The sequence below is a fragment of the Balaenoptera borealis genome, assembly GCF_965194805.1.
Source record: "Balaenoptera borealis genome assembly, chromosome: X".
Classification (NCBI taxonomy): domain Eukaryota; kingdom Metazoa; phylum Chordata; class Mammalia; order Artiodactyla; family Balaenopteridae; genus Balaenoptera; species Balaenoptera borealis.
Window position 1 is genome coordinate 45,736,051 of NC_138881.1, and position 17,469 is coordinate 45,753,519.

A 17,469-nucleotide genomic window follows, 5' to 3' on the forward strand; every position below is an offset into this window, starting at 1 on the left:
GGGCATAGGTATAAATAGACCTTTCTCCAAAGAAAATATACAATGACCAATAAGCACATGAAAGGATGCTTAACATCATTAGCCATCAGGGAAATGCAATCAAAACCGCATGAATTTGCGATTTTTCTTGTTTCTTGAGGTAGGCTTGTAGAGCTATAAACTTTCCTCGTAGAACTGCTTTTGCTGCATCCCATAGGTTTTGGATAGTCGTGTTTTCATTGCTATTTGTCTCTAGGTATTTTTTGATTTCCTCTTTGATTTCTTCAGTGATCTCTTGGTTATTTAGTAACGTAGTGTTTAGCCTCCATGTGTTTGTGTTTTTTACGTTTTTTTCCCCTGTAACTCATTTCTAATCTCATAGCGTTGTGGTCAGAAAAGACGCTTGATATGATTTCAATTTTCTTAAATTTACTGAGGCTTGATTTGTGACCCAAGATGTGATCTATCCTGGAAAATGTTCCATGTGCACTTGAGAAGAAAGTGTAATCTGCTGTTTTTGGATGGAATGTCCTATAAATATCAATTAAATCTATCTGGTCTATTGTGTCATTTAAAGCTTCTGTTTCCTTATTTATTTTCATTTTGGATGATCTGTCCATTGGTGTAAGTGAGGTGTTAATGTCCCCCACTATTATTGTGTTACTGTCGATTTCCTCTTTTTAGCTGTTAGCAGTTGTCTGATGTATTGAGGTGCTCCTATGTTGGGTGCGTATATATTTAAAATTGTTATATCTTCTTCTTGCATTGATCCCCTGATCATTATGTAGTGTCCTTCCTTGTCTCTTGTAACATTCTTTATTTTAAAGTCTATTTTATCTGATATGAGTATTGCTACTCCAGCTTTCTTTTGATTTCCATTTGCATGGAATATCTTTTCCCATCCCCTCACTTTCAGTCTGAATGTGTCCCTAGGTCTGAAGTGGGTCTCTTGTAGACAGCATATATATGGGTCTTGTTTTTGTATCCATTCAGCAAGCCTGTGTCTTTTGGTTGGAGCATTTAATCCATTCACGTTTAGGGTAATTACCGATATGTATGTTCCTAATTGTTTTGGGTTTGTTTTTGTAGGTCCTTTTCTTCTCTTGTGTTTCCCACTTAGGGGAGGTCCTTTAGCATTTCTTGTAGAGCTGGTTTGGTGGTGCTGAATTCTCTTAGCTTTTGCTTGTCTGTAAAGCTTTTGATTTCTCCATCGAATCTGAATGAGATCCTTGCCGGGTAGAGTAATCTTGGTTGTAGTTTCTTCCCTTTCATCACTTTAAGTATATCATGCCACTCCCTTCTGGCTTGTAGAGTTTCAGCTGAGAAATCAGCTGTTAACCTTATGGGAGTTCCCTTGTATGTTATTTGTCGTTTTTCCCTTGCTGCTTTCAATAATTTTTCTTTGTCTTTAGTTTTTGCCAATTTGATTACTATGTGTCTCGGCACGTTTCTCCTTGGGTTTATCCTGTATGGGACTCGCTGCGCTTCCTGGACTTGGGTGGCTATTTCCTTCCCCATGTTAGGGAAGTTTTCGACTATAATCTCTTCAAATATTTTCTCTGGTCCTTTCTCTCTCTCTTCTCCTTCTGGGACCCCTATAATGCGAATGTTATTGCGTTTAATGTTGTCCCAGAGGTCTCTTAGGCTGTCTTCATTTCTTTTCATTTTTTTTCTTTATTCTGTTCCACAGCAGGGAATTCCACCATTCTGTCTTCCAGGACACTTGTCCGTTCTTCTGCCTCAGTTATTCTGCTATTGATTCCTTCTAGTGTAGTTTTTTTTTTTTTTTTAAATTTATTTATTTATTTATATTTTATTTTTGGCTGTGTTGGGTCTTCGTTTCTGTGCGAGGGCTTTCTCCAGTTGTGGCAAGCAGGGGCCACTCTTCATCGCGGTGCGCGGGCCTCTCACCGTCGCGGAGCACAGGCTCCAGACGCGCAGGCTCAGTAGTTGTGGCTCACGGGCTTAGTCGCTCCGCGGCATGTGGGATCTTCCCAGACCAGGGCTCGAACCCGTGTCCCCTGCATTGGCAGGCAGATTCTCAACCACTGCGCCACCAGGGAAGCCCTAGTGTAGTTTTCATTTCAGTTATAGTATTGTTCATCTCTGTTTGTTTGTTCTTTAATTCTTCTAGATCTTTGTTAAACATTTCTTGCATCTTCTCGATCTTTGCCTCCATTCTTTTTCCGAGGTCCTGGATCATCTTCACTATCATTATTCTGAATTCTTTTTCTGGAAGGTTGCCTATCTCCACTTCATTTACTTGTTTTTCTGGGGTTTTATCTTGTTCCTTCATCTGGTACATAGCCCTCTGCCTTTTCATCTTGTCTATCTTTCTTTGAATGTGGTTTTTGTTCCACAGGCTGCAGGATTGTAGTTATTCTTGCTTCTGCTGTCTGCCCTCTGGAAAAGAGGGTTTTTGAAGATTTAGTTAAGTTGAAGATCTCAAGATGAGATCATGATGAATTTAGTGTAAACTCTAGATCCAATGACAGGCATCCTTATAAAAGAAAGGCGGAGGGAGATTTGAGACACAGAGAAGAAGGCAATGTGAAGAGATTAGAATGATGCATCTACATGCCAAGGAATGCCAAGGATTGCCAGCAGCTAGCAGAAGCTGGTGAGGAGAGGCATGGAACAGATTCTCCCTCAAAGTCTCCAAAAGGAACCAACCCTGCCTACACCTTGATTTCAGACTTCTGCCCTCCAGAATGTGAGAGAATAAATTTCTGTTGTTTTAAGCCATCAAGTTTGTGATAATTTGTTATGGCAGCCTCAGGAAACTAATACAACCGTATTCTGTGGACCATAAAACAAATCTCCATAAACTTAAAAGAATCAAATCAGACAAAGTATTTTCTCTCAACACAATGGAATAAAATTAGAGATAAATTTTTAAAGGTATTTGAAAAATATGCAAATATTTTGAAACTAAATAACACTTCTAAATATTGCATCAAAGAAGAAATCAAGGGACTTCTCTGGTGGCGCAGTGGTTAAGAATCTGCCTGCCAGTGCAGGGGACATGGGTTTGATCCCTGGTCTGGGAAGAACCCACATGCCATGGAGCAACTAAGCCCATGCCCCACAACTACTGAGCCCACGTGCTGCAACTACTGAAGCCCGCATGCCTAGATCCCGTGCTCTGCAACAAGAGAAGCCACCGCAACGAGAAGCCCACATACCGCGATGAAGAGCAGCCCCCGTTCGCCACAATTAGAGAAAGCCTGCGTGCAGCAATGAAGACCCAACGCAGCCAAAAAATTAATTAATTAAAAAAAAGAAATCCAAAAGGGGAATAGAAAAATTTTCAGCTTTATTGAGGTATAATTGACAAATGAAATTGTGATATATTTAAAGTGTACAACATGATAATTTGATATGTGTACATTATGAAAGTATTCCCACCATTACATCCATCACCTCACATATAAACTTTTTGTTGTTTGGATTTTTTTTTTTTTTTTGATGAGGACATTTAAGTTCCACTCTCATAGCAAATTTAAATTATACAATGTAGTATTATCAACTATAGTCACCATGTTATACATTAGATCCTCAGACCTTATTCATCTTATAACTGAAACTTTGTACCATTTTACCAGCCTCTCCCTATTTTCCCCTCCCTTCAGCCCCTGGCAATCACCATTCTACTCTCTGTTTCTGAGTTCAACTTTTTTTTTAGATTCCACATATAAGTGATACCATGCATAATGCCTTCCAAGTTCATCCATGTTGTCACAAATGGCAGAATTTCTTTCTTTTTTTAAGGCTGAATAATATTCCATTGTGTGTGTGTGTGTGCGCACACACACACACACCACGTTTTCTTTATCCATGCATCTGTTGAGAGACACTTAGGTTGTTTCCATACCTTGGCTATTGTAAATAAAGCTGCGATGAACATGGGCGTACAGATTAACTCTTTGAGATAGTGATTTCATTTCCTCTGGATGCATACCCAAAAGTAAGATTGCTGGATCATATGGCAGTTCTATTTTTAATTTATTGAGGAACCTCCATACTCTTTTCCATAGTGGCTGCACCAGTTCACATTCCCATCAAGTGTGCAAGTGTTCCCCTTTTTCCACATCCTCACCAGCATGCATTACCTCTTGTATTTTTTTTATAATAGGCATCCTAACAGGTTTGAGGTGATATTTCCTTGTGGTTTTCATTTGCATTTCCCTGATGATTAATGATGTTGAGCATCTTTGAAAAACCTGCAGCTAACATCATACTCTATGGAGGAAAGACTGAATGCTTTCTCTTTAAGATCAGCAAGAAGGCAAGAATATCCAACCCCACTTCTATTCAACATTCTACTGGAGGTTCTAGCCCTTGCAGTGTGGTAAGAAAAAAAAATAAAAGATACCCAGATTGTAAGTAAAGAAGTAAATCTATCCTTTCGCGTATAACATTATTGTCTATAGAAAATCCTAAGAAATATACCAAAAAACTATGAAATATTCTAACAATGTTGCAGGATAAAAGGTCAATATTCAAAATCAACTGCATTTCTATATGCTAGCAATTAACAATTGGAATTTGAAATTAAAATACCATTTATAATAGCCTCACAATATATGCTTAGAGATAAATTTGACAAAAGATGTGCAAGGCCTGTACACTGAAAATTATAAAACATTACTAAGAGCAATAAAAGATCTAAATAAATGGAAAGATACCCTATGCTCACACACTGGAAGATTCAATATTGCTAAGATGCATAAATTGACAAGCCAATTCTAAAATTTATATGGAAATGCAGAGGACCTAGAATAGCCAAAATAGTTGGCTATTCTATTGCTAATTGTAGCTTATTTAAAGCCTCTCTAGTCCTATAATTCTTTGAATTATTTGAAACTGAAACAGGAGGAAAAAATAAATAAAAAAGGAAATCAAGTTCCTGGTAAAAAAAAAAAAAAAAAGAACAAAGTTAGAGGACTTATACTACCTGATTTCAAGCTACAGTAATCAAGATGATGTGGTATTGGAGTAAAGAGCAGTGAAAAAGAAGAAAGTCAAGAAATAGGCCCATACATATATGGCTAATTGATTTTCAACAAAGGTGTAAATGCAGTTCAATGAGGGAAAGAATAATATTTTCAATAATTGAATAGTCATATGCAAAAAAAATTGAACTTTGACCATTACCTCACAACATGTACAAAAATTAATGCGAGGTGGGTCGTAGACCTAAATGTAAAACTGAAAACTACAAAAATATGTTAAAGAAAACTTAGAAGGAAATCTTAGTCACCTTTGGGTGGGCAAATATTTCCTAATTAGGACTCAAAAAGCATGGATATAAAAGCATTGATAGACACGTCCCCCACACTTGGATCTCCGGCGACGCCCAGGCCTCCTCGAGGGTTCGGCTTCCTCCGCTCGCTCTCAGCTCCCTCTGGCGGCGGGGCGAACGGGAGTTTAGCACTCAGCCTTTATACCTTGTCACGTCCAGTTTGTGGTCATTGTGGTTTTAAGTGCAATAAAATCCACCTGGAGAGTTTTACTATTGTTTCTAAACTCCCTGAAGTAAGAAGGAGAACAAGTATGTTCATTTGCTGCTAAAAGGAGAAGTTGACCAAATTGGTATTTAGTTGACCAATGTAGAAGTTACAGAGTTGTTTACAATTCTAATTTCCAGATTCCAATATTTAATGTGTCAGTGATGACTAAAACCTTTTGGAAATCTCTAAGAAATTAGTTACTATTGTGAATAGGACAGTTTTTGTACTTGGATCTTTTTCACCAGAGATTGAGAGTTGTGTGTGTCGTGGAGGGTAAAATAAACTGTTGGCTGTAGAAGGCTTTCTTAATGGTGAAGAAATTTCACTGTAGTGCAGTATGCAGTCAACGTGATCTAGAAGAATAAGAACTCGAGCACATGGAACTGATATAATATTGTATGTTAAATATACTTAAATTAAAAACAAAAACAAGGGCTTCCCTGGTGGTGCAGTGGTTAAGAATCCGCCTGCCAATGCAGGGGACACGGGTTCGAGCCCTGGTCCGGGAAGATCCCACATGCCATGGAGCAACTAAGCCCGTGCGCCACAACTACTGAGCCTGTGCTCTAGAGCTTGCGAGCCACAACTACTGAGCCCACGTGCTACAACCACTGAAGCCCGCGTGCCTAGAGCCCGTGCTCTGCAACAAGAGAAGCCACCTCAGTGAGAAGCCCATGCACCGCAACAAAGACCCAACGCAGTCAAAAATAAAATAAATAAATTTATAAAAAAACAAAAACAAAACTAGACTGTCCAGAGTCCTGGGTTCTGCTACTGCTGCAACCTAGCTTTAAGACTTTGGGCAAGTCTTGAAACTTCTCTAGACCTTAGTTTCCAGATCTGGAAAATGTGGGTAATAATCCTTACTTTGCCACCTCATAGGGATGCTGTCATAATAAATAGCAGCTTCCTCGTTTGTAAAATGTGAGTTGCAAATTAGACAGTTCTTAACCTGGGGGTGTTCCAAGAATCCCCTGAAACTATGCAAATTTGCACGTATATCTTTCTGGGTATGAGGTCTGTAGTTTTTGTCAGATTCGCAAATGGGCAAGTGACCTGAAGAAGGTTAGGAAACACTAGATTTGAGAATCTCTAACATCCTTTCTACTCTTAAATTCAAATTCCATTCTCCCTCTATGAATAATATATATGAAAGCACTTTGAAAGACTGCCAAACAAATGCAAGGTATCATTCTCCATCTCCCTTTATGGATCTAGTCTATGTTAAAGTCATAGCCATACTTGAAAAGGTGACATTATATTATGTTGCATGGGTTATTGAATAAACATATTGCCTGAGAGAATCCTTCAAATACAAGGTTCAGTACTAGACCCCTAGGAGAATTGGAGTATCACAGACTCAGAGAAAATAGGAGACAATCTAGGTGAGAGTGCAAAAATATTTTAATATAGGTTCAGTGTAGCTTAGTGAGCAAGCTTTAAACGAGTAATTAAACTAGGATGAGGCTTTTTGATCTTGTTCTAATCTAGATTATGACACTTATAGCTGTGTCTCAATTTCCTCCTCTCTAAAATGATTTTAGTAATTCATACCTCACAGGATTTGGGGAAGATTAAGTTAGCTAGTTAGATTAGTTTAGTTAGCATAGGTGAAGGTGTTTTTAGTTAACTGTACAGCAATACACCAAAGCAATGGTATGAATTCTTCACTCAAAGGAGGAAAATACCACTGTTAAGGATTCCCTGATTATGTTTTTTTTTCATTGTTTTATGACTTTATTTTGTCTTGCTACATATTTAATGACAGGTATGAAATCAGAAGTAAAATGTAACAACTAAGATACATTGTGGGCTTCCCTGGTGGCACAGTGGTTGAGAATCTGCCTGCCAATGCAGGGGACACGGGTTCGAGCCCTGGTCTGGGAAGATCCCACATGCCGCGGAGCAACTAGGCCTGTGAGCCACAACTACTGAGCCTGCGCGTCTGAAGCCTGTGCCCCGCAACAAGAGAAGCCGTGACAGTGAAAGGCTCGCGCACCGCGATAAAGAGTGGCCCCCGCTTGCCGCAACTAGAGAAAGCCCTTGCACAGAAACTAAGACCCAACACAGCCCAAAATAAATAAATAAATTTATTTTTTTTTTTAAAGATACATTGTAATTTCTTCTTCTGGGTTTTTCCATCCTCTTTTTGATATTTTAAAAAGGAGTGATCATTTGTCTCTTTAAAGTTACATCTAAAATTATGTTAATTTCATGGCTTATCAGTAATTTTTAGTTTTCTACATATAATTAGCAAAAACATAGCTTTACAAAACATTAAGAATATCTTTAAACAATTGCTTTAAAACAAAATACCATTGTGCTATATTTTAAAGACTGTTCAAATAGTTTTTTTTTTAACATCTTTATTGGAGTATAATTGCTTTACAATGGTGTGTTAGTTTCTGCTTTATAACAAAGTGAATCAGCTATGCATATATATATATCCCCATATCTCCTCCCTCTTGCGTCTCCCTCCCATCCTCCCTATCCCACCCCTCTAGGTGGTCACAGGGCACCGAGCTGATCTCCCTGTGCTGTGCAGCTGCTTCCCACTAGCTATCTATTTTACATTTGGTAGTGTATATTTATCCGTTCCACTCTCTCACTTCGTCCCAGCTTACCCTTCCCCCTCCCCGTGACCTCAAGTCCATTCTCTACGTCTACGTCTTTATTCCTGTCCTGCCCCTAGGTTCTTCAGAACCATTTGCAAATAGTTTTTTAAAGAGTACTTAGGAAAAAATTAGGGAAAGGGAACTTTTTTTTCCTTTCTTATCTCTAAAATGAGGGGAGTTGAAATGGTCTTATTTCTTTTTTGTCTTTTTTTTTTTTAATTGGAATATAGTTGATTTACAATGTTGTGCTAGTTTCAGGTGTACAGAAAAGTGAATCAGTTATACATATACATATATCCACTTTTTTTTTTAGAGTCTTTCCCCCTATAGGTCATTACAGAGTATTGAGTAGAGTTCCCTGTGCTATACAATATCCTTATTAGTTGTCTATCTTATATATAGTATAGTAGTTTGTATATAAGGATTTCCTGATTATGGAGGGGATGCAGGTTGGGGAGGGTACACTGAGTTAGAGTACCCTTAAGCACAGTGAAAGAAATTTAGTGCATATGAAGAAGGTTTTTCATCTAAGAAATAGTTGACATGGTTCTCATTTTACCTCTTCCTTTCCAGATTTGCATCAGAATGGAGTGAAAAGAGCATTTGGTTCTAGATTTTGTTTGCTTTCTTACTAAGAGTGAGTGTGAGTTCCTAGATAGAAGGCAGAGATGGGATCTTATGCATTTTTATATTCACAGCCCTATGCAGGTACTCAATAAAGTCTATTCACCGAATGTCCTTGGGCTGGTTACTTTCCCTAAGCAATTGTTTCCTCTATTTGTAATAACAATAATAATAATAGTAAAAACTGGCTACCATTTATTGAGTACTCTGTACAAAGTACTTTACATGTTACTTTGTTCTAGCCTCACAACAACCCTGTGAAATATTATCTCCATTTTAAAGGTGAGCATTCTGAAGTTCACAGAAGTGACTTACTTAAGACCATAACCAACCACCTTACAAATTTATTGGAAAGATAAAATTAAAATTATGTAATGTAAAAAAAAAAGCATTGATAACATGGACTTTATCAAAACCAGAAATATTTTCTTCAAAAAGAGACTACTGTGAAAATAAAAAGGCAAGCCACAAACTGGAAGGAAAATTTTTGCAAAATATGTATCTAATAAAGGACTTGTATCCAGAATATGTAAAGAACTCTGTAAACTCAATAATAAGAAATCAAACAACCCAATTTTTTTAAATGGGCAAAAGATCTGAGCAGACACTTCACTAAAGAAAATATACAGATGACAAATAAGCACATGAAAACATGTTCAATATCATTGGTCATTAGGGAAATGCAAATTAAAACCATGATTAGGTACTACTGCACACTTATTAAAAGACTGACCATATCAAGTTTTGTCAAGGATGTGAAGGAACTGGAACTCTCACACACTGCTGGTGGGAATGAAATGGTACAGCTACTTTGGAAAACAGTTTAGCAGTTTCTTACAAAGTTAAACATACACCTACTGTACGATCTAGACTTCCCACTCCTATGTAGTTACCCAAGAGAAATGAAAGCATATGTCCATACAAAAATGTGTGCATAAATGTTCATAGCAGCTTTATTTATAATAGACAAAAAACTGGAAACAAACCAAATACCCATCAACGGGTGAATGGATCAAGAAATTATGGTATATAAATACAATGGAATACTACTCAGCAGTAAAAGGAATGATCTATTGACACACACAACCGCAAGGACGAATCTCAAACTAATTATGCTGAGTGAAAGAAGCCGGACAAAAAATGAAAACATATTGTATGATTCTATTTATATGAAATATAGGAAGTGCAAACAAATAGATTAGTAGACTTCAGGATGTGGGGTGTGAAAGAGAGGGAGGAGTGAAGAAAAACTCTAAGAATGAGGCCTGAGCAACCAGAAGGATGGAACATGATAAGAGAAAGACTGCAGGAGGAGCTGGTTTTAGGGGTAAGGTCAGGAGTTCAGTTTTGGTTGTGTTGAGTTTGAGAATGCCTATTAGACATTCAAGTGGGGATATTGAGTAGAAAGCTGGATATGAGAGACTGGAAATCAAAAGAGAGAACTGGGCTGGAGAAAATTTGGAAGCCTGACTCCAGGACTTTCAGGCATAACCACCAATATGAATGTTGCTATGGCTTCCTCACAGGTCTCCCTGCCTCCTGCTCTTAACCCTCCAATCCATCTTCCCTGCCCACTGCTGGTTGAATCCTTCTAAACTGCAAAATAGGCCATATAATGCCCCTGCTTAAAAAATAAAGGAGGAAATTAAGGAGGAGGAGAAAAAATTTTTCAGTAGCATCCCAATCCCCTAAGGAATAAAGTCTCATGTTCTTAATCCAGCACCCTAGGATTTTTGTGACATGTTCTTTGCCTCACCAATCTACCCTACAACCTCATTTCTCCCCTCCACCTCTAAATGCAGTGCCCTCTGACCCAGCCTTCCCAAAATGGTACCAGTTCCTAGATCTCCCCTGCCTTGAATCTCTCTCTCTCTCTTTCCCTCCCTCCCCCCCCTCTCTCCCTATATCCTCTTAAGGACATTATATCTTCTCGTCCTTCAGAACTTTCCTCAACATCTCAAAGTCCATCTATCCATAACCCCACATGTATAACTCTCATGGAGAGCTTATGCTACAACTCTCTGCCTCATCTGTCTGTCTCACCTGCAGGGCTATGATCTTCAGGTTATTTTTTTCCCTCTTTTACAAGCTATGTGTATACAACTCAAGTTTCCAACAGTGCCAGTGAAACAGATTTTTGAAATTGTGACATATTCATACAATAGGATGCCATTCGGCCATAAAAATGAACTATCTCTTCAGTCAACAGAGTGGAGAAATTGCACAAGCATAATTAAATAAAAGAAGCATATACTCTATTAGTTTTCCATTTATATAAAGTGCAAAACCAAACCACACCCTTAGAAATCAAAATAGTGGCTACCCTGAGGTAGAAAGTGATTAGGAGGGGGCACAGGTGGGCCTTCTGGGGTACTGGTCATGATCTGTTTCTTGAATCTGGTATGTTTGGTTTGTGAAAACTCATCAAGTTGTCCATAATTTTTGTGCACTTTGGTATATGTGTTATACTTGAATAAAAGCAAAACTAAACTAAGGTGATGATTAACCATAAAGAAAAGCAAGGAAGTAAATAGCATAAAATTCAGGGTGAGAGAGGGGGAGCTATGATTGGCAAAAGTCACCCAGAAGACTTCTAGGGTGTTAGCAATGTTCTGTTTCTTAACCTGTGTGGTGTTTATACAGGTGTTTGAATTATAATTATTCTTAAAAAGTGGATATATGTTTTCTGAACTTTTCTGTATGTATATTATATTTTACCGTTAAAATGTTTTTATAAGTACATACATTTTCAGGATATATTTTGTAAAGCAAATAGTTCAAAAGAAAACCAAAGTGCAATAGAGTATCAATAGTATGCTATCTTTTATGTAAGAAAGAAGTAGAAATGAAAAAAATGTATTGTTCATTTGTGCAAAAAGAAATACACTAAGTGTAAATCAGAAACTAGTGGGATTTATTACCTATAGGGGATGAGCAGGAATAGGGTGAAAAGGATGGGAGGATGGGAACGGGGTACAGGGCATAGGGGAGTGACACTTCTCTGGGTATAATACTTTGTATGGCTTTGACTTTTAAAATCATGTTACCCTTCTACACTGTTGATGGGACTGTAAACTGGTGCAGCCACTATGGAGAACAGTATGGAGGTTCCTTAAAAAACTAAAAATAGAGCTACCATATGATCCAACAATCCCACACCTGGGCATATATCCGGAAGAGATGAAAACTCTAATTTGAAAATGCACCCCAGTGTTCATAGCAGCACTATTCACAATAGCTAAGACATGGAAGCAACCTAAATGTCCATCGACAGATGAATGGATAAAGAAGATGTGGTATATATACAGCAGAATATTACTCAGCCATAAAAAAGAATGAAATAATGCCATTTGCAGCAACATGGATGGACCTAAAGATTATCATACTAAGTGAAGTAAGTCAGAAAGAGAAAAACAAATATCATGTGGTATCACTTATATGTGGAATCTATAAAATGCTACAAATGAACTTATTTACAAAACAGAAATAGAGTCACAGACAGAGAAAACAAATTTATGGTTACCAAATGGGGAATGGGGGAGGGGTTGATTGGGAGTTTGGGATTAACAGATACACACTACTGTATATAAAATAGATAAACAACAAGGACCTACTGTATAGCACAGGGAACTATATTCAGGATCTTGTAATAACCTATAATAAAAAAGAATCTGAAAAAGAATAGGTGTATGTATATATGTATAACTGAATCACTTTGCTGTACACCTGAAACTAACACAACATTGTAAATTGACTATACTTCAATTTTTTAAAATCATATTAATGTTCTACATAGTCAATCAATCAAAAAGGATGGGGGAGAAACAAAATGAAATACAAATGGAAACAAATGAGTCTATTTCAAATGAATAACAACTACACTGAAGGGGAAAAACAAAATAAAAACTGTAAACAAATATTAAACCCTAGTTAGTAGCTTTATTTTTCACAGTAGTGGGTTGGCAGTTCTGAAACAACTATATGCGTATCCTAGGATTGAACAAATAAGTAAGTATATTGTGGATAATGAGAACCAGATTTCTCACTGTCAGATAAGGGAGTTAGAAATATGGAAAGGGGGGAAGGCTAGAATTAATCCTGTGGTTTGAGATTAGAGTTGGAGTACCAGTATGAATTCATGATTTTAAGGCGATACAGAGATTTCATAGATAGATAGATATAGATAGATGGTTGATAGATGATAGATGATAGATAGATGGATAGATAGGTAGATAGATAGATAGATAGATAGATAGATAGATAATGTGTGTGTATGTGCTTAGGAATATATACATACACACCAGCTCTGTCCACTGAGATGGACTATAATTCAATGACTCCTAATTGCAGCAGTGAGCACACTTCGTGCCTCTATTTCGGTATCTCTACCAAAAGGAACCAAGGCTGGATTCTTGGAGAAATGGCTGATTCCAGAGCTGGGGCAGGAAAAGTACAAGATGAGCCTGGAACACCTTGATGTTCCAGAAAGTAAAGGAATGCTCAAAGGACTATGGACATATCAAAAGGACAAAAAAGCAAGCTTGAAAGGACTCCCCTTGTCAAATTCTGGGACAATTTGGGCAACAAAATAAATAATGAATGTAGCAGTTTATAACTCATTGGATAAAATAAGAATCCACAAATCCATATGACAAAACTAAATGAATGAATAAATGAAGGAAGGAAGGAAGGAAAAGAGAGAGAACTCTTCCTTATAGTAGAATGTGAACTAATAAATGTAGAAGGAATAATAGGATTAGAAAATCACCATTTGGCAACCACCATAGGAATAATTGTTTCAGCCAAGTGCAGTGGGATGGGGCGAGAGTGAGGGCAAACCATGGCTTGTTATTCCATACACTTCTGTGTAGTTTCAGCATCTCACAGTGTGCATGTTGCATCACTTGTGTAATTAAAAATATGTTTATTCTTTTGACATGCTGAGGGACAAGTGTTTGTCACTGTCAGTGCTTGCTGCAAGATAGTGGGAGATAAATAAGTCGCACTGAGGTGGTACCCAGGAGCACTGTCTCCTGAGAGACAGAGATAAGAGCAGCAGCTCTAATTAACTGCAATACCGAAAAAATACACTAGAACATGGTGATAAGTGGGATCACTCTTGCCTAAGTACCTCAGCACAGTGCTGGGAACATAATAAGCACTCAGTAGAAACTTGCATAAGGTGTAAAACAGTATATCCAGTCTCTACCTTTGCATAAGAAAGAGGGGAATGCAAAGTATAAGTATGATATATGAGTATATATAGATATACACATATAAGCATATAGGTAGATACTTATAGTTTCAAAGAGCAACACTGGAAGGATAAACCAAAAACTCATTTTTATAAAAAACTACAAATAGAACTACCATACGACCCAGTAATCCCACTACTGGGCATATACCCTGAGAAAACCATAATTCAAAAAGAGTCATGTACCACAATGTTCATTGCAGCTGTATTTACAATAGCCAGGATATGGAAGCAACCTAAGTGTCCATCGACAGATGAATAGATAAAGAAGATGTGGCATATATATACAATGGAATATTACTCAGCCATAAAAAGAAACAAAATTGACTTATTTGTAGTCAGATGGGTGGACCTAGAGTCTGTCATAGAGAGTGAAGTAAGTCAGAAAGAGAAAAACAAATACCGTATGCTAACACATATATATGGAATCTCAAAAACAAAACAAAAAAAAGGTCATGAAGAACCTAGGGGCAAGACGGGAATAAAGACGCAGACCTACTAGAGAATGGACTTGAGGATATGGGGAGGGGGAAGGGTAAGATGTGACAAAGTGAGAGAGTGGCATGGACATATATACACTACCAAATGTAAAACAGATAGCTAGTGGGAAGCAACCGCATAGCACAGGGAGATCAGCTCTGTGCTTTGTGACCACCTAGAGGTGTGGGATAGGGAGGGTGGGAGGGAGGGAGATGCAAGAGGGAAGAGATATGGGAACATATGTATATGTATAACTGATTCACTTTGCTATAAAGCAGAAACTAACACACCATTGTAAAGCAATTATACTCCAATAAAGATGTTAAAAAAAAAAAAACCTCATTTTTAAAAAGTGACCTATGACAGAGAGAGCGTAACAGGGTGTAAGGACAGGGTGGAAGTTATATAGTTTAGCCTATATACTGAAAACATAAAAATGTTTTACATATTCAAAAATTCGATTAAAAATTTTAAAAACAATCCCTAAAAATTGCAAACAAATGGGACTGAAAAAACCTAACTATATCACATTCATGACATAGCTTCCAAAGATAAAATATTATTTCCAGCAACTTTAGAGCACCGTGTTTTGAACGCATGCCCTTAATGGAATATATTCCAAGGACAAATAGAGCTGCTAAGAAATCTTAGACTTCTTTCAGGAGTCTAATTGCTGGTAGAAATATTGGTTTTGTTACTTTACTGCAAAGAAGCCATTATATAAACGCTGTTAGGAACCAAGATTTTCCATATAAAAGTGCCACTTTTGAAATATAAAATTTTAAAATTGCATAAACAACTTGGAATATTCATTTCAAATTGGAAATATCAATATGATCCAGTGACTTTTTTGTTTCTCTCAAAGAAAAAATTTTCTTGCTCTGTTCATTGAAAATACCAAGAAGCAGTGACACCCACTATCAATGCACACACCTAGCACCCTTATCTTGTCCAAATACATCCCAACTAAAAAGAACCAGGATGCCTTGGAGAAATGGCTGATTTTAGATCTGGAGCAGTAAATGTCTACTATGAGCCTGGAACATCTTTTCATACTAGAAATCATGAAAACTATCAAAGTTTTACTAGTCTCATGTCAAAAAGGTACAGGAGCAAACTTGAAGGGGTTCCCACTGGCCAAATGAGGGACAATTTGAACATCAAATAGAATAATAATTGCAATGGATCGAAACACTAAATACACTTTTAAAAAACAAAAACCATGTGTTTGGGACTTCCCTGGTGGTCCAGTGGGTAAGACTACGCGCTCCCAATGCAGGGGGCCCGGGTTCGATCCCTGGTCGGGGAACTAGATCGCACATGCATGCCACAACTAAGAGTTCGCATGCCGCAACTAAGAAGTCCACATGCCACAACTAAAGATCCTGCAACAAAGATCCCACATGCCGCAACTAAGATCTGGAGCAGCCAAAATAAAACAACAACAACAAACCCATGAGTTCATAATGACACTAAAAATAAGAAGAAGCAAAAAAGAAGTTTAAACAAAAACCTCATTTGGACCACTAGAACCATAGGGCATCAATTCCTTGCTCTAAAATTGGCATTTATAATGACAGAATTACATCTATATCTTGTTTTTCCTGTATTAACTGTATTTTGGGTAACCCAATAGCCTGAGTTGATGAAGGAAAGTTTTTACTTATATAAAATGCCAGTTAATAAATGTAGAAAAGTGATAGAATTTTAGAAAAATGACCACTCTGCAAGTCCTAATAAAATAACTGATCCAGGCAACTATCATCAATAGACGAAATCATTAAATGAAAGGTTGATGGGGAAATTTTCCATGGGGGTATCAGGCTATTACCACCTTAACCCACTGATGAATCTTAACATCATTAAAAGCAGGACCACCAGATATTATATGACTCCTGGTATGATGAAATAGGAATCTCACAGCACCGCCTATGAAGTGTTCTTAGTAATAATAATAATAACCCGGATGCAATAGAGTTCTCAGAGCTAACTTCTATCTCCAGGAAAAGTGGGGAGTAGAGAACATGTTAAATGACACCACAAGGGAGCAAACAGACAAATTCAGAAGATGAGTCCTTCTACAGCACAACTGCAATAAGTCAAGGGCATGACACAAAAAGTGTGAAGAGAGGACCTGCTCTAGATTAAGGGACCATCAAGAGACATGTCAAACAATGCAGTGTGTTCTGATTAGAACAAACCCACTGTAAAAAGTCATTTGATTATGAAAACAATTGGGTAATTATGGACTTGCTTATTTATTATTAGAAATTACCAAGGAATTAAGTGTAATAATGGAATAGTGGTTTTATTAAATTATGTCCTTTTTTAGAAATGCATACTGAAGTATATATGGGTATGATTCAGTGTCTGAGATTTGCTTTTAAGTACTTCAATGAAAGAAAAAATGGAATAGATTAAACAAATATGGCAGAATCTTATTCATTATCCAATCGTGGTTGTGTGTGTCTGTATTTATGATACTACTCTCTGTTTGTATGTTTGAAATGTTCATAATAAAAAAGTTAAAGTTTGTCGAGAGAATGAAAGGGGGCCCCAACTAAGAAAAATTCCAGAATAAGTTGGAAAGAAGCATTTTTATTCAAGCCTGGGTTAAAAACCTTGTTTAGATTCAGTAACTAGGACAGTTAAACATGGGTGAGGGCTTCCCTGGTGGCGCAGTGGTTAAGAATCTGCCTGCCAATGCAGGGGACACGGGTTCGAGCCCTGGTCTGGGAAGACCCCACATGCCGCGGAGCAACTAAGCCCGTGTGCCACAACTACTGAGCCTGTGCGTCTGGAGCCTGTGCTCCGCAACGGGAGAGGCCGCGACAGTGAGAGGCCCGCGCACCGCGATGAAGAGTGGCCCCCACTCGCCACAGCTGGAGAAAGCCCTCGCACAGAAACGAAGACCCAACACAGCCAAAAATAAATAAATAAATTTATTTTTTAAAAAAACAAAAAAAAACATGGGTGAGAAATGTACCAAACCACTCCCAACTGT